The sequence below is a fragment of the Schistocerca serialis genome, chromosome 10 (assembly GCF_023864345.2).
Source record: "Schistocerca serialis cubense isolate TAMUIC-IGC-003099 chromosome 10, iqSchSeri2.2, whole genome shotgun sequence".
Taxonomy (NCBI): domain Eukaryota; kingdom Metazoa; phylum Arthropoda; class Insecta; order Orthoptera; family Acrididae; genus Schistocerca; species Schistocerca serialis.
In genome coordinates, this window is record NC_064647.1 from 75,933,804 (window position 1) to 75,959,463 (window position 25,660).

Genomic DNA, 25,660 nt, shown 5'->3' on the forward strand with positions numbered 1-25,660 from the left:
CTGAGCACTGTGGGACTTAACTTCTAAGGTCATCGGTCCCCTAGAACTTAGAACTACTTAAACCTAACTAACCTAAGGACATCACACACATCCATGCCCGAGGCAGGATTCGAACCTGCGACCGTAGCGGCCACGCGGTTCCAGACTGTAGCGCCTTTAACCGCTTGGCCACAGCCTCCTAACAGATCACCTTCCGGGCTGCTAGAAGACGTTCCTCTGCAGACTCGGAGGAACCTGTGGTACCAACGTAATAGCTGTCAGTCCGTAGTGTACTACAGCACGTCTTCATGAATACTTTCCGAGTCGTTGGACTGAACCCAGTGGACTTGTACCTGAACCTGCCCAGTCACGACGCCTGCAGACTTTTTTCTGTGGGGAAAACTGAAAGACGCTGCCTAGAAGGACATACCAACTGCTCCCAATGATGTGCAACGACGTATTACTGCAGCCTGCTCGGACATCTCCGCTGAAATGCAATCACGTGTGTGACAATCTTTCCATACTGAACTGGAAGCGTGTATTGCAACTGCCGGTGGTCATTTTGTACAACAGTTGCCTCGTTACTGGTTAGAACCCAGATAACTCGTGTATGCACTTGTGTTATTCCTTCGTTTGTGCTGCCACAGGCATTGCACGAGTGTCCGTGCTCAACGCTATATTTGTTTTATCGATATAGGCCCCACATCGACAGGGACGGTAGAACACGCAGCAGTGACAGACCCGGTCTGCCCCTCAGTGGCTGCTACCGCCGTGCGACAGCGCTGCTCGGGTACTGGCTATTCCTCTGTTTTACTGTCCCTGTCGCTGTATGTCGATGAAGCAAATATCGCACTAGACTAATATGAGACCGCTCTAACGAACGGGCATGTAAAATTCCGATTTACATTCATTTTGTCTGAAACGGGAAACAAACCGACGCGTTTTGTTGATAATGGACGTCGCAGAAAATCGTGACGAGCAAAATTTTTTTGGGCTGAGTCTAATGCAGTGGGAGAAGGATATTGCAAATACCTGTTCAAACACCAGGGAAAATGCGACTAACGACCCGTAGGAGTGACACCGACATACAGGGTGAATCTCCTACAACATGCACTGCAAATATTGCGGAAATGAAACGTGGTATTGATATGTGGGTTTCGCAGAATATGGCTCTGAGCGCTATGGGACTCAACTGCTGTGGTCATAAGTCCACTAGAACTTAGAACTACTTAAACCTAACTAACCTAAGGACATCACACACATCCATGCCCGAGGCAGGATTCAAACCTGCGACCGTAGCGGTCGTGCGGTTCCAGACTGTAGCGCCTTTAACCGCTCGGCCACTCCTTTCGCAGAATTGGTAGTCAGAGGTTCATATTGTTAGACAATCAACAGATTGTAATAACACTTAAAAAGTGTTTATCTTTGTGCTGGCATACAGTTATTTAAATGGAACAATACCTACTGACAGTAACAAAGTAAAAGTAGCTTAAACATGAATGTCAGTGGAGTTTGTTGCAGCATTCTGGAGCGACGCGTTTACGACATACCGTATTTTGAAAAGGTCCAGCACGGACACTCATGTAATGCCTGTGGCAGCACAAACGAAAGAATAACACAAGTGCATACACGAGTTGTCTGGGTTCTAACCAGTAACGAGGCAACTGTTGTTCAAAATGACCACCAGCAGCTGCAATACACGCTTCATTCACTGACTGAATTTATTAAGGTCGCAACGGATAACGCTATGGTATTCTACGGGGCAGTCAGAGAAATCCACGTGCTGTTAGCTAAACTTGAGCCAAGCACTTTGAATTTTTTAGGAGCATAATCATCAGTACTACAAATGTGACACTATTTTGAGATGTATTGAAAATAAATTAACGATCACGGAAATGGCTTCAAATGATAAAATATTTATTTTGACTAATATTTCGCATGTTAACAGTAATTTTTTTTGTATTTAATATATCGACAAAACATTCCTGGTACATTTATACACTATGAAACGTCCCCTTTGAACAATTTATACATGACTGTGCTTAAACTGACACACAATATTTTGTTAGCGCAACGCAATCTGTCTTTCAAAATTCCCTACAAAAGAATGGCCCTGACTAACATTAAACTATACCTTTCACAAATCACTTACCTCACAAAAATCTTCGCTGCTCAAGCTACTGCAATACAGCGAGCGCCACTACTGCCAGCTAAATAAAAGATTCAAACTATGGAAGGCACTAACTACTGATAGGGATAGTTAGCAAATGAAAGATATTAATAGAGAACAAACAATGTATTTACCTTGATATCATCATATACAAATATAGCAGTTCATGACAAATTTCAAAACTCCGCCATCTCTCTCCCCACATCCACCACTGCTGGCGGCTCACCTCCAACTGCGCAACGCTACGCGCTGTTCACAGCCAGCTGCCTAACACTACAATGGCGAGTATTACAACAATGCAAAGCAGCCACAGACTGCACACAGCACAGCCAGTGATTTTCATACAGAGGTGGCGTTACCAATAAAAAAACCTAAACAGGCTACTTACATAAGAACCTAAACAGCCTACTTACATAAAGAAAACATAAACAGCCTACTTACAACTATCGTATGGCTTTGTCATACAAGAATAACAAGCCACACGGCCTTAGTCTGAAGAGGCCTGTGGGGTGGGAGAATCTGGGGAGCACATGGTCACTGTTCAAGTTTACAACACAGACATTCACATGCACTAATTCACACGGCAAACAAAACGTCGACCGCATTTATTAGTGGGAAGAATTGTATGCACCTCGACCAGGATTTTGGTGGCTTCCTATCTTTGCGTGACGTGCTTGGAATCAAATCGATTCATCTTGCCGAATATACGCTCGGTGTTGTTTTATTAATAATTTAAAATGTCCAGCACAAATAAAATACACTCCTGGAAATGGAAAAAAGAACACATTGACACCGGTGTGTCAGACCCACCATACTTGCTCCGGACACTGCGAGAGGGCTGTACAAGCAATGATCACACGCACGGCACAGCGGACACACCAGGAACCGCGGTGTTGGCCGTCGAATGGCGCTAGCTGCGCAGCATTTGTGCACCGCCGCCGTCAGTGTCAGCCAGTTTGCCGTGGCATACGGAGCTCCATCGCAGTCTTTAACACTGGTAGCATGCCGCGACAGCGTGGACGTGAACCGTATGTGCAGTTGACGGACTTTGAGCGAGGGCGTATAGTGGGCATGCGGGAGGCCGGGTGGACGTACCGCCGAATTGCTCAACACGTGGGGCGTGAGGTCTCCACAGTACATCGATGTTGTCGCCAGTGGTCGGCGGAAGGTGCACGTGCCCGTCGACCTGGCACCGGACCGCAGCGACGCACGGATGCACGCCAAGACCGTAGGATCCTACGCAGTGCCGTAGGGGACCGCACCGCCACTTCCCAGCAAATTAGGGACACTGTTGCTCCTGGGGTATCGGCGAGGACCATTCGCAACCGTCTCCATGAAGCTGGGCTACGATCCCGCACACCGTTAGGCCGTCTTCCGCTCACGCCCCAACATCGTGCAGCCCGCCTCCAGTGGTGTCGCGACAGGCGTGAATGGAGGGACGAATGGAGACGTGTCGTCTTCAGCGATGAGAGTCGCTTCTGCCTTGGTGCCAATGATGGTCGTATGCGTGTTTGGCGCCGTGCAGGTGAGCGCCACAATCAGGACTGCATACGACCGAGGCACACAGGGCCAACACCCGGCATCATGGTGTGGGGAGCGATCTCCTACACTGGCCGTACACCACTGGTGATCGTCGAGGGGACACTGAATAGTGCACGGTACATCCAAACAGCCATCGAACCCATCGTTCTACCATTCCTAGACCGGCAAGGGAACTTGCTGTTCCAACAGGACAATGCACGTCCGCATGTATCCCGTGCCACCCAACGTGCTCTAGAAGGTGTAAGTCAACTACCCTGGCCAGCAAGATCTCCGGATCTGTCCCCCATTGAGCATGTTTGGGACTGGATGAAGCGTCGTCTCACGCGGTCTGCACGTCCAGCACGAACGCTGGTCCAACTGAGGCGCCAGGTGGAAATGGCATGGCAAGCCGTTCCACAGGACTACATCCAGCATCTCTACGATCGTCTCCATGGGAGAATAGCAGCCTGCATTGCTGCGAAAGGTGGATATACACTGTACTAGTGCCGACATTGTGCATGCTCTGTTGCCTGTGTCTATGTGCCTGTGGTTCTGTCAGTGTGATCATGTGATGTATCTGACCCCAGGAATGTGTCAATAAAGTTTCCCCTTCCTGGGACAATGAATTCACGGTGTTCTTATTTCAATTTCCAGGAGTGTAATAGGGCAGACAGTAACTTTTAAGGTTTTTTCTGCGCTTTGAATCTGTAGACCGCGTGGTCGCGCCTAACGGAAATCACACTATTATGACACTGATTAACTGAACCAAAAATTGTAACCAGAATCTGAATGATAATTCAGAAATAGCTAGGAAAAGAAATTGTTGAAATTAACAAATTATTATTAACAGATTGAAATACATGTTGTCCCTTGTTCGACACAGACGTTCTGAGTGAACGTCTGGTCGCTCACCTGACTTCAGAACAACTCCACCTATAACTCTCGCGCGGAGCTCTCCCCGAACCATGGGGAGGCCCATGACCAACCTCTGGTAGGAAAACGTTTACTTATCTTTGGCCAAGCCCTCCTGTTCCTGCTTTCTGCCTTCCACCGACACTGTTTAGATTGGTAGAAGATTAACAATCCCACCACTTCTCTGGTTAGTCTGCTACTGCATTCAGATCATTCACACTTGACCACACACTTTCAGGAAGGGTGAAAATGGAAATCAGGACACAGGACATGCACAAAACAATGAAAAAGAAATATGTGGGCCCATTTTGCTTCTACAGGTATGCGGTTGTTCGGGCTGAGATTAATTAGTTGCATCACTAATTTTTTTAACCATGTAACTACCCCCATTGTGATGTTACACGCTGTGGCCGAGCGGTTCTAGGCGCTCCAGTCGGGAACCGCACTGCTGCTACGGTCGCAGGTTCGAATCCTGCCTCGGACATGGATGTGTGTGATGTCCTTAGGTTAAGTTATGTTTAAGTACTTCTAAGTCTAGGGGAGCACTGAAAGACCTGAGACAAAACAAGGCCCCGGGAGTAGACAACATTCCATTAGAACTACTGACAGCCTTGGGAGACCCAATCCTGACAAAACTCTACCATCTGGTGAGCGAAATGTATGAGACAGGCGAAATACCCTCAGACTTCAGGAAGGATATAGTAATTCAATCACAAAGAAATCAAATGTTGACAGATGTGAAAATTACCGAACTATCGGTTTAATAAGTCACAGCTGCAAAACACTAACGAGAATTCTTTACAGACGAATGGAAAAACTGGTAGAAGCCGACCACGGGGAAGATCAGTTTGGATTCCGTAGAAATATTGGAACACGCGAGGCAATACTGACCCTACGACTTATCTTAGGAGAAAGACTAAGGAAAGGCAAACCTACGTTTCTAGCATTTGCAGACAGAGAAAGTTTTTGACAATGTTGACTGGATTACTCTCTTTCAAATTCTGAAGGAGGAAGGGGTAAAATACAGGGAGCGAAATGCTATTTACAATTTGTACAGAAGTCAGATCGCAGTTATAACAGTCGAGCGACATGAAAGGGAAACAGTGGTTGGGAAGGGAGTGAGACAGGGTTGTAACCTATCCCCGATGTTATTCAATCTGCATATTGAGGAAGCAGTAAAGAAAACAAAAGAAAAGTTCGGAGTAGGTATTAAAATCCATGGAGAAGAAATAAAAACTTTGAGGTTCGCCGATGACATCGTAATTCAGTCAGAGACAGCAAAGGACTTGGAAGAGCAGTTAAATGGAATGGACAGTATCTTGAAAGAAAGAAATAAGATGAACATCAACCAAAGCAGAACGAGGATAATGGAATGTAGTAGAATTAAATCGGGTGATACTGAGGGAATTGGATTAGGAAATGAGACACTCAAAGTAGTAAAGGAATTTTGCTGTTTGGGGATGAAAATAACTGATCTCAGAGGCAATAAGAGACATTTTCTATGCTATTCGTTGCCCTGACCGGCATTCCATGTTTTCTTGTTGTGACGGTAGTGTCCCATATGGCCATGAAGTGAGGACATTCAGCGTTTCACAGTGATGACATGTACACACGACGATCTTTTTCCGCATTCGAAGTAGAGAGGACATAAAATGTAGACTGGCAATGGCAAGGAAAGTGTTTCTGAAGAAGAGAAATTTGTTAACATCGAGTATAGATTTAAGTGTCAGGAAGTCGTTTCTGAAAGTATTTGTATGGAGTGTAGCAATGTATGGAAGTGAAACGTGGACGATAAATAGTTTGGACAAGAAGACAATAGAAGCTTTGGAAATGTGGTGCTACAGAAGAATGCTGAAGATTAGATGGGTAGATCACATAACTAATGAGGAGGTATTGAATAGAATTGGGAAGAAGAGGAGTTTGTGGTACAACTTAACTTGAAGAAGGGATCGGTTGGTAGGACACATTATGAGGCATCAAGAGATCACCAATTTAGTATTGCCGGGCAGTGTCGAGGGTAAAAATCGTAGAGGGAGACCAAGAGATGAATACACTAAGCAGATTCAGAGGAATGTAGGTTGCAGTAGGTACTGGGAGGTGAAGAAGCTTGCACAGGGTAGAGTAGCATGGAGAGCTGCATCATACCAGTCTCTGGACTGAAGACCTCAACAACAACAAGTCTAGGGGACTGATGACCTCAGATGTTAAGTCCCATAATGCCTAGAGTCGTTTGAACCAGTTTGTGATGTTACAGCTTGACCAAACAGAAGCGGTATTGGGTAATTGGTTTACGAAATCCGGTCTTGGGAGCCAGAGTAAACGTAGTGGGTGTGACTTCATGCCACTTACCTATTCACGTATGATCTCAGAGGCAATAAGAGACATTTTCTATGCTATTCGTTGCCCTGACCGGCATTCCATGTTTTCTTGTTGTGACGGTAGTGTCCCATATGGCCATGAAGTGAGGACATTCAGCGTTTCACAGTGATGACATGTACACACGACGATCTTTTTCCGCATTCGACCCTATCGCGGTCAAGTGAGCATGTTTATAACTAGGCTTCGAACATTCACAGGGCTCCACGTTTTCTACACCTTCAATTTTAACTATCATACTGTAAAGACAGACATGGCGCTTGATGCTGACATAACTCTACGAAGTGCGACTGTCTTCTTTTTGGCCGCGCGGGGTTAGTCGAGTGGTCTAGGGCGCTGCAGTCACGCACTGTGCGGCTGGTCCCGGCGGAGGTTCGAGTCCTCCCTCGGGCATGGGTGTGTTTGGTTGTCCTTACGATAATTTAGGTGTAGTAGTGTGTAAGCGTAGGGACTGATGACCTTAGCAGTTAAGTCCCACAAGATTTCACGCACATTTTTTGTCTCCTTTTGGTGCCTCTGCGAGTGTGTGGTCTATGCCTTTTTTTAAAATTTATTGTCTTTCGGGTCGTATCCCTGCAGGCATCTCAATGCTGGAAAGTATGTACTAGAGTTTGTTTCGAAAATTTGGGGTATAGATTAATTTATGTTGTCTATTAGTACGAAGTTACGTAGAGATTACGATATAATGCAAATTTCACGTTCGCTGTATACTAAGACGAGTAAACAAGACGAAAATATACATATATCAGAGATGATGACTATCATGTCAGCTGTGGTCGTGTGTGTGAATAGTCGGGCATCTGAAACGGCAGTGAGCGCGGCTTTCGTAATAGTGCAGTGTGGATCGAGCTTGTCGTTTGCTTCGGGATATCCAGCAGGCACAACCAGCGCCTTTACTATACTTGGGCCCACCTGTATACACCACACCCGCATCGTGATAGTGAGGCAGGAATTCCACTGCCGCTGTGTTAGTTTACTCTAGTCCCGTTTATGAAACGTTAAACTGGTACTGGCATCAATCTGCATACTAGAGATGTTTCGTGTGACCTATTGTAGTGCGGTACAAGAGGACTTTCCTACACCTTGTCCCTAAATGCCTCATCTCCATACATTCAGCCTCGACGGACGGAAGATGTTTATTTAGCAATTATCTTCCGCACACGCAGTACAATGTTAACTGCCGAATTTTTTCGTCAAGGAGACGTGGAGGATTTTCTTGCAGAGGAATATTCGTCGCCTCTTTAACGGCGGTTCATTGGCTTCAGTCAGTAACGCGTTTGTTGGAGTTTATATGAACGCTCCAGCCTCTGTTCGGAAGGCCTTGTACTGCATAGTGTCGAGTCTTTGGAGCGTGCGCGCCTTGTCCTTCGACGGTGTAAGTAACAGTATCAATAGTCTCGGGTACGACACTTAGTGCGTGCGGAGGTGACTGTCGTTATCTCTCGTTCCACGAAGCACAAAGCGCCACGAGTTTGCCGTGAAGTTTGACGCCCTGCGTCTGGACGCACGGCCAGTCTGCCCCTTGGCGGATTCCTGTGGCCCCTTCAGGGTCTGCCGCTAATAAATTTGGGAGCACGTTCCTTCTCGTCCCGTCCCGACCCACGTCGCGCCGTCCCTTCCCGCTACTATCGACCAGCATCGCCCACAGCGAGGGGATCGATCTGTGTGCTGGGGGGAACCCCCTGGCTGCTGGCTCCCTGAGTCCAATGGCCGTCTCGTCGCTAGGCCGACCTCCGAACACAAACTGCATTTCCCTTACCGTCTTACAGCAGCAGGCCTCTGGATATGTGACTGAAGTCCACGTGTTAAAAGATACGACGTTTCAACCATCACTGCACGGCACACACCATCAGCCTGTCGACGTAAAAACATCGATAATGTCGGCAGCCTCTTGCCTCTTGTACTTGGAACGCGAAACTGCCGCTAAAAGGCGAAGAATCAGTCGTAATCAAAGGCATGTGGATGCAGACGGCAATGGAAACTACTCTAAAGACACACAACGTGTATCATGACATGTGGACTACAACTGAAAACCTGCCTCCACTGGCTAATAATTTCGGATTAGTGTTCCATTTGAAACTGTAGCAAGGAATTGCCAAGGAGTAGCTATCATTATAAGAAGACCAACACAGGTCGAGTCGGAGTGTGGTATGCTAGAAGTTTCAACGTGATAGGGAAGCAAGAAAATCTAAGAAAGGAAACGCGAAGGCTCAGTATAGATATAGTGAGAGGTTAATGAAGTGAGATGAAGTCGGGTAATACTAACAGCATAGTAGAAGTGTATAACGGGAGTATGATTGGTTATGAGTAGGAAGTAAAAGTGGATAATGGGAGTATGATTGGTTATGAATAGGAAGGTATGGCAGTGAGTGAGTTACGTGCGAACAGTTCAGTGACAATGTTGTTCTAATTAGCATCGACAGCAAAACAAAGCCATGCCGACGACAGAAGAAGAAGCTGAAGAGATACAGAAAGCTTATAAAGATACTGAACGGGTAATTTAGTATGAAATAGGAGATGATAATCATTAATCATGTGGGATAGCGGCGGTAGTAGGGGAGCGAGCAGAAGAAAGTCACGCGCAGAATACGAGTTTGGTAGCAGGAATAAGAGAGAAGGAGGAGTAATTGAGTGTTCTGGTAAATTTCAGCATGCCGTAGCGAACAGACTGTTCAAAAATCACGATAGGAGGAGCTACAGTTGGAAAAGGCCTGGAGATATGAGAAAAATTCCATGTCCATTGCTTCATGATGAGACAGAGATTCTGAATTCAGATACTCAACTGTACTGCCTACCCACAGGTAGTTGTACAGTTGGACCACAATTTAGTATTGATGATTAGATTGAAGTTTAAGAGAATGCAGAGAAGAGAGCGGATAGATGGAAAGTGTACATTGAAGGCCTTTAGGAGTAGGAGGGATTGCCTGATGACGTCGTAAAAGAAGAAACAGGAATCGATAGTGAAGAGATAGGGGATCCAGCAATTAGAGTGAGAATTTAAAAGAGCTTTGGACGAGTTAAGATCAAACCTACATTTACATCTACATCATACTCCGCAAGCACGGAATGGTGTGTGACAGAGGGTACTTTTTGTACCACTAACTTCCAACCTGTTCCATTCGCGGATAGTGCATAGGAAGAATGAATATCGATAAGCTCTAATTTCTCGAATTTTCTCGTGATCATTACACGAGACGTATGTAGGGGGAAGTAATATGCTGTCCAGGGCCTCCCCGAAAGTAAATCTCACTGTGATGTACAACGTATGTCTTGTAAAGTCTTAGAATGGAGTTTGTTGAGCATCTCCGTAACGCTCTAGTGCCGACTAAACGGTCCCGTGACGAAAAGTGCCGCCCTTCATTGGATCTTCTCTATCTCTTCTATCAGTCCTGTCTGGTAGGGATTCCAGAGAGATGGACAATGCAAGGCAGAAGGGATGACAACATTCCATCAAAATTTCTAAAACCACTGAAGGGAGAAGGGAAGTAGCAGCAAAATGATTATTCACGTTAGTCCGTAGAATATATAAGACTGGCGATATACCACCAGAATTTCGGAAAACACGCTTCCGAAGATAGAAAAAGTTGACAAAACTGAGAATTATTTCACAAGCAGCTTCACAGCTCTTGCATACAAGTTGCTGAAAAGAATATGGAGAAGAATGGACAGGAAGATTAAGAATCTGGTAGATTACAATCAGCTTGGCTTCAGGAAAGGTGTTGTTGTTGTTGTGGTCTTCAGTCCTGAGACTGGTTTGATGCAGCTCTCCGTGCTACTCTATCCTGTGCAAGCTTCTTCATCACCCAGTATCTACTGCAACCTACATCCTTCTGAATCTGCTTAGTGTATTCATCTCTCGGTCTCCCTCTACGATTTTTACCCTCCACGCTGCCCTCCAATGCTAAATTTGTGATCCCTTGATGCCTCAGAACATGTCCTACCAACTGATCTCTTCTTCTAGTCGAGTTGTGCCACAAACTTCTCTTCTTCCCAGTCCTATTCAATACCTCCTCATTAGTTATGTGATCTACCCATCTAATTTTCAGCATTATTCTGTAGCACCACATTTCTAAAGCTTCTATTCTCTTCTGTCCAAACTATTGATCGTCCATGTTTCACTTCTATCCATGGCTACACTCCATACAAATACTTTCAGAAACGACTTCCTGACACTTAAATCTATACTCGATGTTAACAAATTCCTCTTCTTCAGAAACGCTTTCCTTGCCATAGCCAGTCTACATTTTGTATCCTCTCTACTTCGACCATCATCAGTTATTTTGCTCCCCAAATAGCAAAACTCCTTTACAACTTTAAGCGTCTCATTTCCTAATCTAATTTCCTCAGCATCACCCGACTTAATTCGACTACATCCCATTATCGTCGTTATGCTTTTGTTGATGTTCATCTTATATCCTCCTTTCAAGACACTATCCATTACGTTCAACTGATCTTCCAAGTCCTTTGCTGTCTCTGAAAGAATTACAATGTCATCGGCGAACCTCAATGTTTTTATTTCTTCTCCATGGATTTTAATACCTACTCCGAATTTTTGTTTTGTTTCCTTCACTGCTTGCTCTAGATACAGATTGAATAACAGGTAAAGGCACCAATTCTGATGTTTTGGCTGATAATGGAGGCAAGACTCGGAAAGAAGAGCCTTTTATAGGATTCCTTGTCCTGAAAAAAGCATGCAACACTGTAAAATAATGCAATATGTTCGAAATTTTTTACTTGAAGCAACAGCAGATGACAAAAATGGAAGACCAAGAAGGAAGTGCTCGGACTACAATGGGTGTAAGACAGGGATGTAGTCTTTCTAATAACATTGCTATCCTCAGTGAAAGTAAACATAAATTATAGGATTTGTGGAACATATGAACAGTCTAATGGTTGGAGAATGTGGACTGAGGAACAACAGAAAGAAGATTAAGCATAAACTTAACATGAAAACTGGTAACCATGGCGCGTAAGAATTTAAGGAATGCTACCATGGTCGAAACAAAATAACGCATAACGGAAGTAACAAGACATAATGTAACGTTCTCTGGCAGCACGCATCCGAAGTGAAAGTTAACGGAACATTTCTATGTATAACCCTCACTGTAACAAATAATTTATATGTATTTCTGTTAATTGAATTTCAAAAGGAAAATTTTGTGAGGAAATGTATAATTACGAATTTTGCTATTTTAAATGATTAATCAAAGAGTGTGAAATACTATCTGTGGCTCAGGATGTGCAAACCACCACAGAAGGAACTATATGTAATGAGAAATGACAAAGACTGTAGAAGAATTAGTTAAGATATAAATAGGCAATATATTGTAATAGAATCGCTTGTCTTCTGCACGGACTGAATGGGAGAGGAACCCGTGACGTAGCATTAGGCTCTTACGTAGTCTTCATTTGTCACAAGTCGATGATGGACGCCATTTGTAGCTGGGATTTGTAAAATATGTGTAAAGATTTTAACTGTTGCTGTTAAAATGTATTTATCTAGTAAAAATTACTGCAAAGTTCGCACCGGACATTACCCATTTTATTTAAGAAAGTTCAGCATTTTATCGGATATCGCTGGCGGTGCGGAGCTGCGCCACGAGCGAGCAGTCTGCAGCAGCGGCAGATTTAAATATACGATCGCAATAACGACCACTTCCTAAAAAGGGTGCAGGTAGAGGTCAACGAAAATAATAACGTGTTTCTTTTCACAGCATTCCAGACGCAGAATAAAAGAAGATAGTTTTTTATCTTGTGCATTCACAGGTGGATACAAGCTACAGCTTTTGTAAATTTTCATTCAAAAAGTGATAAATTCTGAACATATCGTAAAGTGTATTTAAAAGTGGATAATTTTTCAGGAGAGCGTAGCAATATAAAAAAAGAAAACATTTTCATATAGTAAAGACAGTCTTATGCTTCAAAGTTAGTCGGCGTATATCCAGTTAAACAAAAGTCCACTGCAACGTGAAAATGTTTGCTAAGTTCGATGGACAATATGATGTGTCGACAGAAGTGCCGACACAGTGTGATTTGAGGGGACCGCAATGCACGCTATAAACACACGAAGGATGGCGTGAGGTCTGAAACAGTATACGTAATGAATGCTATAAAGAAAAGAACGTAGCTTTAGGAATACTTAACTTTAATTCATCCTTGTTGTATACATCGTTCTTGGTGAGACATGCTTTATACAATAAGTATCAGTTGCTATGTAAGGCTAATGGCGCCTTGCTAGGTCGTAGCCATGAACTTAGCTGAAGGCTATTCTAACTATCTGCTAGGCAAAGGAGCGAGGCTTCGTCAGTGTAGTCGCTAGCAAAGTCGTCCGTACAACTGGGGCGAGTGCTAGTCCGTATCTCGAGACCTGCCGTGTGGTGGCGCTCGGTCTGCGATCACTGACAGTGGCGACACGCGGGTCCGACATGTACTAATGGACCGCGGCCGATTTAAAGCTACCACCTAGCAAGTGTGGTGTCTGGCGGTGACACCACATTCCTCCCCCCGCAAATCGGCGAACGGTCGTGTTATAAGGCTTCCGCCCGCCGTGGGGAGGACCCGATGTTGACGTATGCGATGAGGTGGGGAGCCTAACAACAGGCGAGGCTGTGCCACCCGTACCCGGCCATTCGGTCCGAGGGGAGCTAGGAAACGCCTGAAAACCTAGTCCAGGGTGCACGGCAACATGCGGTGTATGCGCCCGTAGAGAGACAGGAGGAGTGCCCAGTTGGTTGTACGTGTCTTTAGTGATCAGAGAAACCGCAGCTCCGGTATCGAGCTGGAACGGGATCACGTTACCATTAATATCCAAGTCTACAAAAAGTTTATTGTCCTGCTGACGACAAGAGCGACTGTCTCGTGCAATTTGAACTGATACCGGTACAGCATCACTTGCTAATGGACGTGATTTCCGGCGACGTCGACGCACACTTTTTGTTGGACGAACACAGTCACTGTGAGAGAAAGTGGCACTGGACGGAGTGGAATTAACTACATGAATGTCCACAGGCGAAGGTCCACGAGCCTGAGTGTCCTTGGTTCGATTCCAGCGCGAAGCAAAGGGCCTGGAATGATTAAGAGTGTCTGATCTGAGCTTTTTCTGGCAAACACTTTGAACATGTCCTTTCTTATTACAGTAAAAACAAATAGCTTGGCGTGATGGGCAATTGTCATGCGAATGTCTAGTTGCACACCGCGGGCATGATTTCACTGCATTTGTATGCTTGCGCGGCACACGTGGAGAGCTAGGCGGCAGCTGCGCGGACGAGCGCGAGGGCTGTTTATCGTTCCGTGCAGCTCGCCCGGCGGGCCGGTTAATGTGACACACAGCTGGCGAAATTGCAAATGATTCCTGAGCAAAGTCAAGTGTGTCTTGCCTATCCAATATGTCTATCACTTGTTGAAGGGAGGGATTGACTAGTTTCAAAATTTGCTCCCGTATACGAGCATCAGAAACGTTCTGTGCAATTGCATCACAGACCATAGTATCTGAATAAGGGAGTCCACATTCACACTCAAAAGCACAATCCCTTGTAAGGCCTTGCAAAGTTGCAACCCACTCCCGCTTAGTTTGACCGGCCGTACGTTTCGTACGAAAGAAAGTATACCTCTTTGCAACTACATTAACTGTTTCCTTGAAATAGGCATCTAAAGCAGACAAAATTTCTTCGTAGGGCAGAGTTGCTACGTCGCGTCGGGGAAATAATTTCACTATCACACGGTACGTTTGCACCCCTACACACAACAATAAGTGAGGCTGCCGCTCGTTACCTTGAATTCTGTAGGCGGCGAGATGGAATCCAAATTAGCGTGACCACTCCGTCCATGTTTCCTTAGCTGGGTCAAATGGCCGGAACGGGGGTGCAACAGCATGTTGTGGCTGCGGTAGCGGTGAAGCGGCGGCTGCCGCATCGGTTTGCATTGCACGTTGACCCTGGACGAGCTGTCCAAAGGCATCCAATAACGCCTGCATCTGCTGATTCTGCAAGCGATAAAATTCGGACAGTACATCTGGAGATTGTGGCGAAGCCAGGACACAAGTAAATTAGTCAAATAGAAAGAAGACTTTATTTCTTTAGCCTCGTCGCCATATGATGTGTCGACAGAAGTGCCGACACAGTGTGATTTGAGAGGACCGCAATGCACGCTATAAACACACGAAGGATGGCGTTAGGTCTGAAACAGTATACGTAATTAATGCTATAAAGAAAAGTACGTAGCTTTTGGAATACTTAACTTTAATCCATCCTTGTTGTATACATCGTTCTTGATGAGACATGCTTTATACGATAAGTATCAATTGCTATGTAAGGCTAATGGCGCCTTGCTAGGTCGTAGCCATGGACTTAGCTGAAGGCTATTCTAACTATCTGCTCGCAAAGGAGCGAGGCTTCGTAAGTGTAGTCGCTAGCAAAGTCTTCCGTACAACTGGGGCGAGTGCTAGTCCATATCTCGAGACCTGCCGTGTGGTGGCGCTCGGTCTGCGATCACTGACAGTGGCGACACGCGGGTCCGACATGTACTAATGGACCGCGGCCGATTTAAAGCTGCCACCTAGCAAGTGTGGTGTCTGGCGGTGACACCACACAATAATATTTTCATTCTTGCACAAACAGCTTTAGTGCTTGAATAAAAGTAAAATTTGAATAATTATTTTGGAATATTCAAAGGAGTTCACTTTTATTAATCTGCAACAGAATATTTCATACGTAAAGTAATAATCACAGATGAAAAATTTATTGCAACCTTTCATTTCTCTTGTCCATCCATGTATATGTTAAGTTCAATCTCAACGGTTTTCCAATCAAATTAAACGCAAAAAGCAAACGGTCAACTCCCGCATAATTATAACAGACAGAATCGCATTATTTTGGAATATTCAAAGGAATTCACTTTTATTAATCTGCAACAGAATATTTCATACGTAAAGTAATAATCACAGATGAAAAATTTATTGTAACCTTTCATTTCTCATGTCCATCCATGTACTCGTATATGTTAAGTTCAATCTCAACGGTTTTCCAATCAAATTAAACGCGAAAACCAGACGGTCAACTCCCGCATAATTATAACAGACAGAATAGCATTAAAATAGAAAGCAAATTTACAAAGGGAAGAGGATATCCCCTGCTGTGGTGTCGGCTACTGTGGGAGTCAGCACCGAACACGGGCGAGGAAGAAGAGAAGTTGCGATAGCTGGTAACAGGAATCCAAAATGATCTGTACATAACACTTTAACATTAGCTGAACTCTTTATTTCCAAAAAGAAAAGAAACTTCTTGTGCCTACTACGTGCAATTACATATATCGACTATTATTACTTGCAGAACGCAGGCTGAGAAACGGCTTCCTATTACTCGGTACTGACGCTCTCGAAGTCTGCGACCGAACTGGGGTCCGACCAGCGATGGGTGGCTGGTTAAGTCAGCGTTGACAGGGGGCGCTGAACTGAGTCTTCGTCGAGGTGTGGCGCTGTCCGCTCTTTCCATTGGCGCGCTGGTCAGCGCCTTCTCGATGCCGTTTCGTGGCTCTGCGCTAGACGGTGAGCAATCGATGCTTTAGGACTGCACACTTGCAATCAAACATAGCCCTTAATCTGAGGAAGAAATTTCTGAGAATGTTTGTTCGTAGCCGCGTATTGTAGGGTATTAACGAATGGACAATGGAAAAACCGGAAAAGAAGAAAAACGAAGAGGGTGGGATGTGGTGCTACAGACACATCCTAAAAATTAGGTTGACTGATAAGGTAAAGAATTCTCAGGTGAACCGTGAAACTTTGCGGTTCATTACTTTTCAAAATCTTTTCTTAAAGAATTTATTTACCAGCGATTCATCAAGAACATTAACACACTATGTCAGCGTGGAAGTAGTTGCCAAGGAATAACTGATGGAAACAAATTAAATTTCAACCAATGGAAATTTTATTCATAAAAGCCTTTTCAAAAACAGATTTAAAATCTATAAGCAGAAAAGGACCTTCGAAATATCAAGCTACAATTTAACAAATGTGAATTTTATTCCTAAAGTTTTTACAAAACAGTTTTAAAATTATAAGCAGAAAAACATCCTCGAAATATCAAGTTACAATTATTCAGAGGCAGAATATTTTTTTTTTTTTTTTGTGTTTCTACACGGCCTTAGTCACGACCGCTTACAACGACCTCTGAAAAACTACACTGGTGCAAATCTGCAACACAAAAGATTACTTTAAACTAAAATTTTTAACAACTCACACAAACACATTAACTATGCACCCCGTAAGAGGGATGGAAATGGTACAAACACTCACACCAAGAACTTGTTTTCCACCAAAAGCGCAATTTGTTTTTAAAAGGGCAGTTACGGTGGAAGGGTGGTAACTTCATAAAAATTACTGTTTAAATAAAACTCATGAAGTTCAGACTTAGATAAAGTGTACAACGTGCTCTACGTTACACATATACCGCCTCGCAAGATGACAGGCAAGATAAAAACATATTTCAGCAATTCGGTCCTTACCTTAATTCTATAAATTCGTTAACACCGAATCCGACAAACATGACAGTGACAGACGGACACTAACTGCCTAACAAATGCTGACGGGATACAGACGAGAAGCTGGGGACGAGAGACTGACCAAAAACGCAAGTAGAATTTAACAATTAAATGAAGCAACACATCACCAAACTGCTAATAAACTTCGATTTCTCGAGAAGACCTGGCGCAGCAGCCCCCCAAAACGCTCTGCCGAACCGTCCGCTGCCAGCCGCTTCAACGGACGCAGGAAGGCGCGCCGATCTCCCGTCTCGCGGCGTCGCAGCTCCCACCGGCCAGACCGATGTCGTGGATTGACTCCTGTTGCTCTCGTGTCGGCCGCGAAGTCACTACCCCTCGCTGTATGGCGCGGCCCATTGGACTGCCCTGGCGACCTCACATGCGCTGACGCTCAAGACGGACAAGTCATCTTGTGTCCCATTGCGCGACCGACCAACCGATCTATCAAACCGCGAATGCCCATTGCCTAAACAAACTCGAGCAGACTGGCGGCCTAACACATACTAGCACTCCGGACGACAAACAGACACTGACTGCCGCACAAATGCAAACTAGAGACCGACCAGCAACTGGAGATGCGAGACTGACCTTTCCTCACTCAGACCGACCACTTTAACGAACGGCAGACCGACAGACAGACAGACGCTGTCTGCCCGACACTGAGCCGGCTGACCAACTTACTAGACTCAGACTCACTCCCCATCGTCTGACAGACTGACCGACTGCTCCTTAAAAGCACGTGAACAGGCAACTCTTCCCGTTTCCCACCAGAGGGAGACACCAAAGATGCGACTACCACAGCGGCGCCACCGCCAGAAACGGAGGGCGACTGCTTTACACCACGCGCTGCAGCGCGCTCTTCAAACAGCAAATTTTACCACGGCTCAAGGTTCTCCGCAGAATCAGCAAGGAATGAGTATACGGAAAACGCCGGAAAGAAGAAGGGGTGGGATGATGGGATCTGTGATAAGACATCAAGGTTCAAATGGTTCAAATGGCTCTGAGCACTATGCGACTTAACTTCTGAGGTCATCAGTCGCCTAGAACTTAGAACTAATTAAACCTAACTAACCTAAGGACATCACACACATCCATGCCCGAGGCAGGATTCGAACCTGCGACCGTAGCGGTCACGCGGTTCCAGACTGAAGCGCCTTTAACCGCACGGCCACACCGGCCGGCAAGACATCAAGGAATAATCTCCTCTGTACTACGTGAACTCGCTGAGACGTAATGCCTCCGAATGTTTTAGGTGAAAATTCTTACAGATTTTTTAATAAAATAAGCACTATCACCATGATACATATTTTTTCTTCATGTCTTCATGTTTATTTTTCAACGTAGCCACCCTGGCGGCGTACAAATGTCTCCCAACGAGAGATCATTTTGTTGATACCGTCACTGTAGAATGCTTGTCTTCGCTGACGAAGCCACAACCTCACCTCTGCTTGCACTGCTTTCTCATTTTCTAAGTGAAGCCCTTGAAAGTGTTCCTCATATTTTGTAAAAAGACGAAAATCGGATTGGGCCAAGTCGGAACAGTATGGAGGATGATCGACGACAGCGATCGCAGGCGCCGGGATTTTGTGGACGTCGCAGCACTCTTGTGTGGTCTGGCATTGTCGTGCTGAAGGAGAGACTGCTGCGTGGGTAGGTGAACTCTTCGATTTGGAAACTCGATTACAGCACGCTGTTTCTCACGCATCGATGTAGTTACGTTACACTCCGCCATGTTACACGCTACAATTTGGAATCCTCTAGCAGTAGACCACTGTAGTGTAACTGGTTAACCTCTTTTGATGCTAGTCAATTCTCAAGATGAGCATTACTGCAAAGGGCATTTGTTTGTAAAGCTTTATGTCAGGGTGAAAAACACTAAATAAATTACTTTTTCTCTCTTAACAACATGTGGGCAGGGTGGGTTCTTCCTTGGCTCGGGTATGAGGTAGAATGAAACAGCATTTTTACATAAGATAACTTTTATTGAAAGATTTGTACAACGGTTTTCTTACTGGATTGTTCTGGCTGGGAGAGCGGCAGCTGTGTCGTTTGCGAAGCCTTCTGCTGCGTAAGCGGCGGCGTCTGATTACGCCTGGCAATGTGTATCTCGTGTCGCCATCTCGCCCAGTTGACTGGAGACGCGCATCGTTTAATTATTGAGAACGAAGTCTTAAATCGGATGGTGATACCTTGGATGTGGGGTCCCAGTGTTCCTCTTCTCTGTGAGGCCGCGTGTGACAGTGTCCTGCGTCGCCCAGCGGAGCGTCGCGGCGGGGGAGGCCAGTGTCCCGGACTCGAACAACGGACTCCAGCTTGCCAGTCTTTGGCTGTCAGATCTTCATCATCAGCTCACAGATGACTGCTGATGTGAGGCCGTCTCCTTCCCGTTCTCACGAGTCACCTGGGTACGTAAAAATCAGTCTACAAATACCTCCTGTCTTCTGGCGGCGAGGCTGCTGCTTGCTATTCCATTACAGCAGCGGACTTGGTGCTTCTGTGTACGATGTAGCCTCTTCCTACACGATGGTCTTCAGCACCAACTGAACTGTACTGGAATTGAATTCATACCGAGACTGAAATGAAAACTACTACTGTCGGACCCACTGCGTCTCGTGTATTTATTTACTTCAGTTCACTGGAGGTGAACGACTTCACGGTCATTGCCTCTTCTGTCACGTTGAAAAGCTTCTTGAAGAATCTTCTTAACGCCGGTCATTGGCTCTTGTAATGTAGGCGAGGGCCTTTGATCACATGTGACAATTGAAAAACACGTGAGCCGGTCGGGAAATGCCCTGACGGCTGAATCGACAGCTTGCGCTTATGTGGGGAGGGCGATGGCTTCTCTTGAACGTGCTGACTTGCAAGCGGTCATTGCCTCTGCTGCTCTGCCCGCTGTTTGCCAGTGTGTAACTCTTGTAAACTAAACTAAGTTTTTCATTTATTTTCTAATTTCTACTTCACTTCACATTGATTTCACTAATTTATTTACCTATCTTAAGTACCAGTCAACAGTAGATAAACAGGTATGAAGAATAAAGGTGTAGAATGTTAATAACGTCTGTTTTATTTAAAAAGCGTAAGAATTTTTACATAAAAAATTCACATGAAATATTTTCTCACGCCCTCGTGGAAGCAGTTGTAGCCCTAGCGACGAAAAACAGAGACCGGAGTACATTGTCAAGTGAATTCATTGTAAAAGAAAACTAATTTCACCCTGCTGCAGCCGGCCAGAGTGGCCGAGCGGTTCTGGGCGCTACAGTCTGGAACCGCGCGACCGCTACGGTCGCAGGTTCGAATCCTGCCTCGGGCATGGTTGTGTGTGATGTCCTTAGATTAGTTAGGTTTAAGTAGTTCTAAGTTCTAGGGGACTGATGACCTCAGAAGTTAAGTCCCATAGTGCTCAGAGCCATTTGAACCAACCCTGCTGCAACAGTATACAGTGCAACTATGTGGGTAATGCAACTCTTCCACTCACTATAGCGATAGTACATTTCCGATGGTCTTGGGACATCCTCCATACAATCTGGACCCAGCACGGGGGATTATGACCGTTAAATTAGTACTTGGTAGAACTCCACTCCACAACCGGTACCGCTGTTCAGATGGCTGATGTTGTGTGGTTCTTATACCTGGAGCCTGATTCATCTTATGCCGGTTCCGACAGATTGGTTTACCGATGAAACAAATGCCTGGATAGAATTAAAATGGCCTGGCCTTAGCTATTCCATGTCTCTTTTTGATTTCCTCAATTAACCTTTTTCTCGGGCATGATTTGTTCGGTTACTTTTGGAACCACCCCAGTAGATGACTCGAAACTAATCGAGAAACTGATGATTAGAAGAAGATAAAGTCAGTTATCTCTGGTGCAGCTCCTCCTGTTAGATTTGCTTGAATAATTGTTCTATTACCACAATATATCGTTAGAATAGCAATGCCGAAAACAGGGAAACAAAATACAACAAATAGATCATCTACATTTACCATACAATAATTTATAACATATTGTGATGGTACTAATTTCTTTCATAATACAAGACAAGATATTACAAAATGTAACGAAAACATTCGATTAAAACATATCCCAGTGTGATGAAGCAAGAGTGGCATTATCAATGGATATAAAACAAAATTAGCATTTACACCTTCTAACAGAACTCTTAATATGAAACGAAATAGATCACAGTGCCGGCAGAGTCGTAATTTCAACGGTGCTGCTACTCGTAGCAAACTAGGGCGCAGTTACGGCACAAAACATATGTATACGTATGTTACATGTTTTGAGACCCTAAAATAAAATATATTAAAGATGTAAACAAAACCAATATTCTAAATTTCTTTCGAAGCATGTGGGTAAGTGCCAGCTTGTCATGGTGAAACGCTATTGCGGTAGCTTTAGATAAATAGCGTCAGTATACCTTGCTATCATCTTTAAACAACGAATAAAATGCAAAAAACCAATTGAGGAATATTTAAGACTGGAATAAGCAATCGTTCACCTCTGCTGGAGTTGCCCCATGAATCTGGCATACGGGGGTTCTGACAGAAGGACTACAACAGCCAGAAGTTCTCTCGTCCAGTGCGATACGAAGCATCAAGAAGAGGACGGTAGTAATATGATGCAAACTAGGCCACAGATTTTTAATATATTACTCACGTGCAATTTTTGTCGTCTGTGTCATCTGTGTTTCGCTTTCGGATGTCTAGCGTAGTCTACAGCTTGTGGGTTCCCCTGCTGATTATGCAACCTGAGCACCTCGCCGCTGAATAAGTTGCCGGCATAACAGGGGAAGGATCAAGCTGGAATGTTGCCAGACATCTATGGGGCCAGCACTTTTCACAGAAAGTATCACCACAAATGCTTTTGATGAGGAAGCAATAATCATTAAACGGACACAGATAATGAACCGACAGCTTTAGAGAAGAAAAATCAGGAACGTGCCATATGTGAAACTTTTAGGGTCTTTTTGTAGAGATTTGTCTTATAAATTATATGAGGTGCATAGTAACACGATTGTGAAACTACGTAACGATTGGAAACGTAAATTAATAGGAGATTATTTGTGAATTTCGATGTCTAAAGATAACAAAGCACATCAGAGCAAACAAATTTAGTGGTTCAACTTTGGATATGTGGACGCAGATTTCCTAAGCTATGGCGAAGTCGCAACCACATTTTTTGTGTGGTGAACCTTAATATAATGAACTAATACCATGAAATTCACAGGTTAATGCTAATTTAAAATGCTACATAATGTAGTGATTAATCAGAACTGTGAACACTTAGAGGGTGGATCCACTCTAGGAGGGTGGATCCTCAGTGCGTGGAACATGTCATGCAAAAGTAAACATATGTGCACAGGTGTATTTTACTCTACATTGTGAACTTTAAGAATTAACAGTCATCTTTGAGCGCCTCTTATACGGGCATGGCCATGTGCACAAGGTGCTTTTTAGCCGTAAAAGTTTTATCTGACAAACCTTTGAATGAAGTGTTATATTTTATCCACCGTAACGACAAGATGGCATGAGACTCACAATGAACACGTATAGTAAAAAAAAAAAAAAAAAAAAAAAATTTCACGGCCAGAAGATGACAGTTGATGACAGTTATATCTCTAGAAACTGGTTGTCAAAAATACAGACAGATTTATGCGTTTTCTGCCAAATTCTTAACTTACTTGAAATACGTAACAGTAATTGACAAAGCAATGGGATGGAATCAACCTGGAATTCCAAAGAAGAACGGGGCTGAGCAAGTCCTCTTGCTCTCAGATACTGCAGTACCCATACTCATAGTATGAAAACCACCCGCAGTGAGAAGATGTCAGTACAATATGGCAGGGTGGTTAGGTGGCCCACACCCAAGAGAGTGATTAGTTGTTGTTTTGGAGCGTCAGGGCTTTCACATTTCTTGCGATTCCTGTTCTCTATAGAGAGATGGTCTATCGTTTCGTTTTTCGTCACGTCATGAAACAGCCATGCTGGAGCAGAAGTTTCTTCATGTCGCTCCTATGCTAATATCGGACACCGGCGCAATTCCAAACCTACCTGTGAATAGCCTAAGAGTGCTGAAACTGAATCTTTCCCTCTTTTGGCAACTGCATTCGATAAAGAGCTCCCGGATAACAGATTTACTGTTGATAAAATGGCATTTATGTCGTTATCATTAGCAACAGCACATAAAAATAACTTAGTCAATAAATAATAATAATGTATCGTTTATCTTATCTTAATTCAGAATAGACTGCCGCATCCTTATTTCATTTCAATTTCAGGAAAAAAATTACCGCACCATACTCAACATCGTCAGTGGGTCACGCCATATTACTTTGACTCCTGTAAGGCTTGTACGTAAATACAAAGAAGATAAATGCGAAGAAATCAAGGGTAACAGAAGAAATACTTCAATTGATCGATGAAAGAAGGAAGTACGAAATTGTTCAGGGAAATTCAGGAATACAGAAACGCAGGGTCACTCGACAATGAAATAAACAGGAATGCAGGGAAGCTAAGGCGAAATGGCGGCATGGAAATGTGAAGAAGTCGAAACAGCGGTGATTGTCGGAAGGATTTACTCAGCATATAGGAAAATCACAACCTTCGGTGAAAATGAGAGCAAGGATGGTAACATTAAGAGTGCAGTGAGAATATCACTGTCAAATGCTGGCGAGAGAGCGGATAGGTGGAAAGAGTACATTGAAGGCCTCCCGAGCAGGAAGATTTGTCTGATGACGTGAGTCAGTAGGGAAGAGATAGGGGATACGATATTGGAATTAGAATTGAGAAGAACTTTTGGAAGATACAAAATCAAATAAGGTAGAAGGGATAGATGATATTCCATTGGAATTTCTAAAATCATTGGGGAAATTTTACACCAAAAGCATTCTTCACGTTGGTGTGTTGAATTTACGAGTGATATATCATCAGATTTCCGGAAAAACATCATCCACATAATTCGAAGATTGCAAGAGGCGGCAAGTGCGATAATTATTTCACAACGGGTAGAAGTTGATGACAAAAATAACATACAGAGAATGGGAAAGAGAACTGAGGATATGTTAGGTGCCGATAAATTTAGCTTTAGGAAAGGAAAAGTCACTGCAGAGGCAATTCTAACGTTGCGGTTAATAATGGACTCGAAACTGGAGAAAATTCAAGAACAAAGATTCAAATGGTTCAAACGGCTCTGAGCACTATGGGACTTAACATCTGTGGTCATCAGTCCCCTAGAACTTAGAACTACTTAAACCTAACTAACCTAAGGACATCACAAACATCCATGCCCGAGGCAGGATTCGAACCTGCGACCGTAGCAGTCACGCGGCTCCGGAATGAGCGCCTAGAACCGCGAGACCTCAAGAACAAAGTGCTCAGATTAAAATCAGTGTATGACAGAGATATAGTCTTTCGCCCCTATTGTTCAATCTGTACATCGAAGAAGCTATGATGAAAATAAGAGGAAGATTCAAAAGTGGAATTAAAATTCAAGGTGAAAGAATTGCAACTATAAGATTCGCTGATGGCATTACTATCCTCAGCTACAGTGAAGAAGAATAACAGGATCTGCTCAACGGAATGAACAGGCTAAGGAGTATCGACTATGGATTGACAGTAAATCGAAGAGAAGAAGCAGGAAGGAAACATCAGGGTTGGTAATCATTAAGTAGTTTAAGTTAAAGAATTCCGCTACTTTGGTAGCAAAATAACTCATGATGGAAGGATAAAAGAGGACATAAAAAGCAAACTAGCACTGGCAAAAAAAAAAAAAAAATCCTGGCGAACAGAAATCTACTAGTATCAAAGATAGGTCTTAATGCATTTGGAGCACGGCTTTATACAGTAGTGAAACATGGTCTGTGGGGAAACCGGAAAAGAAGAGCATCGAAGCATTTGAAATGTGGTGCTACAGAAGAACTTTGAAAATTAGATGAACTGTTAAAGTAAGGAATGAGGAGATTCTTCGGCGAATTGGAGAGGAAAGGAATGTATGGAAATCACTGACGACCAGAAAGGACGGGTTGATAGGACACCTGTTAAGACATCATGGAACAAGTTCCGTCATACTAGAAGGAGCTGTAGAGGGTAAAAAATGTAGGGTTATACGGAGATTGTAATATACCCAGCAAATAACTGAGGACGTAGGTTGGAAGTGCTACTCTGAGATGAATA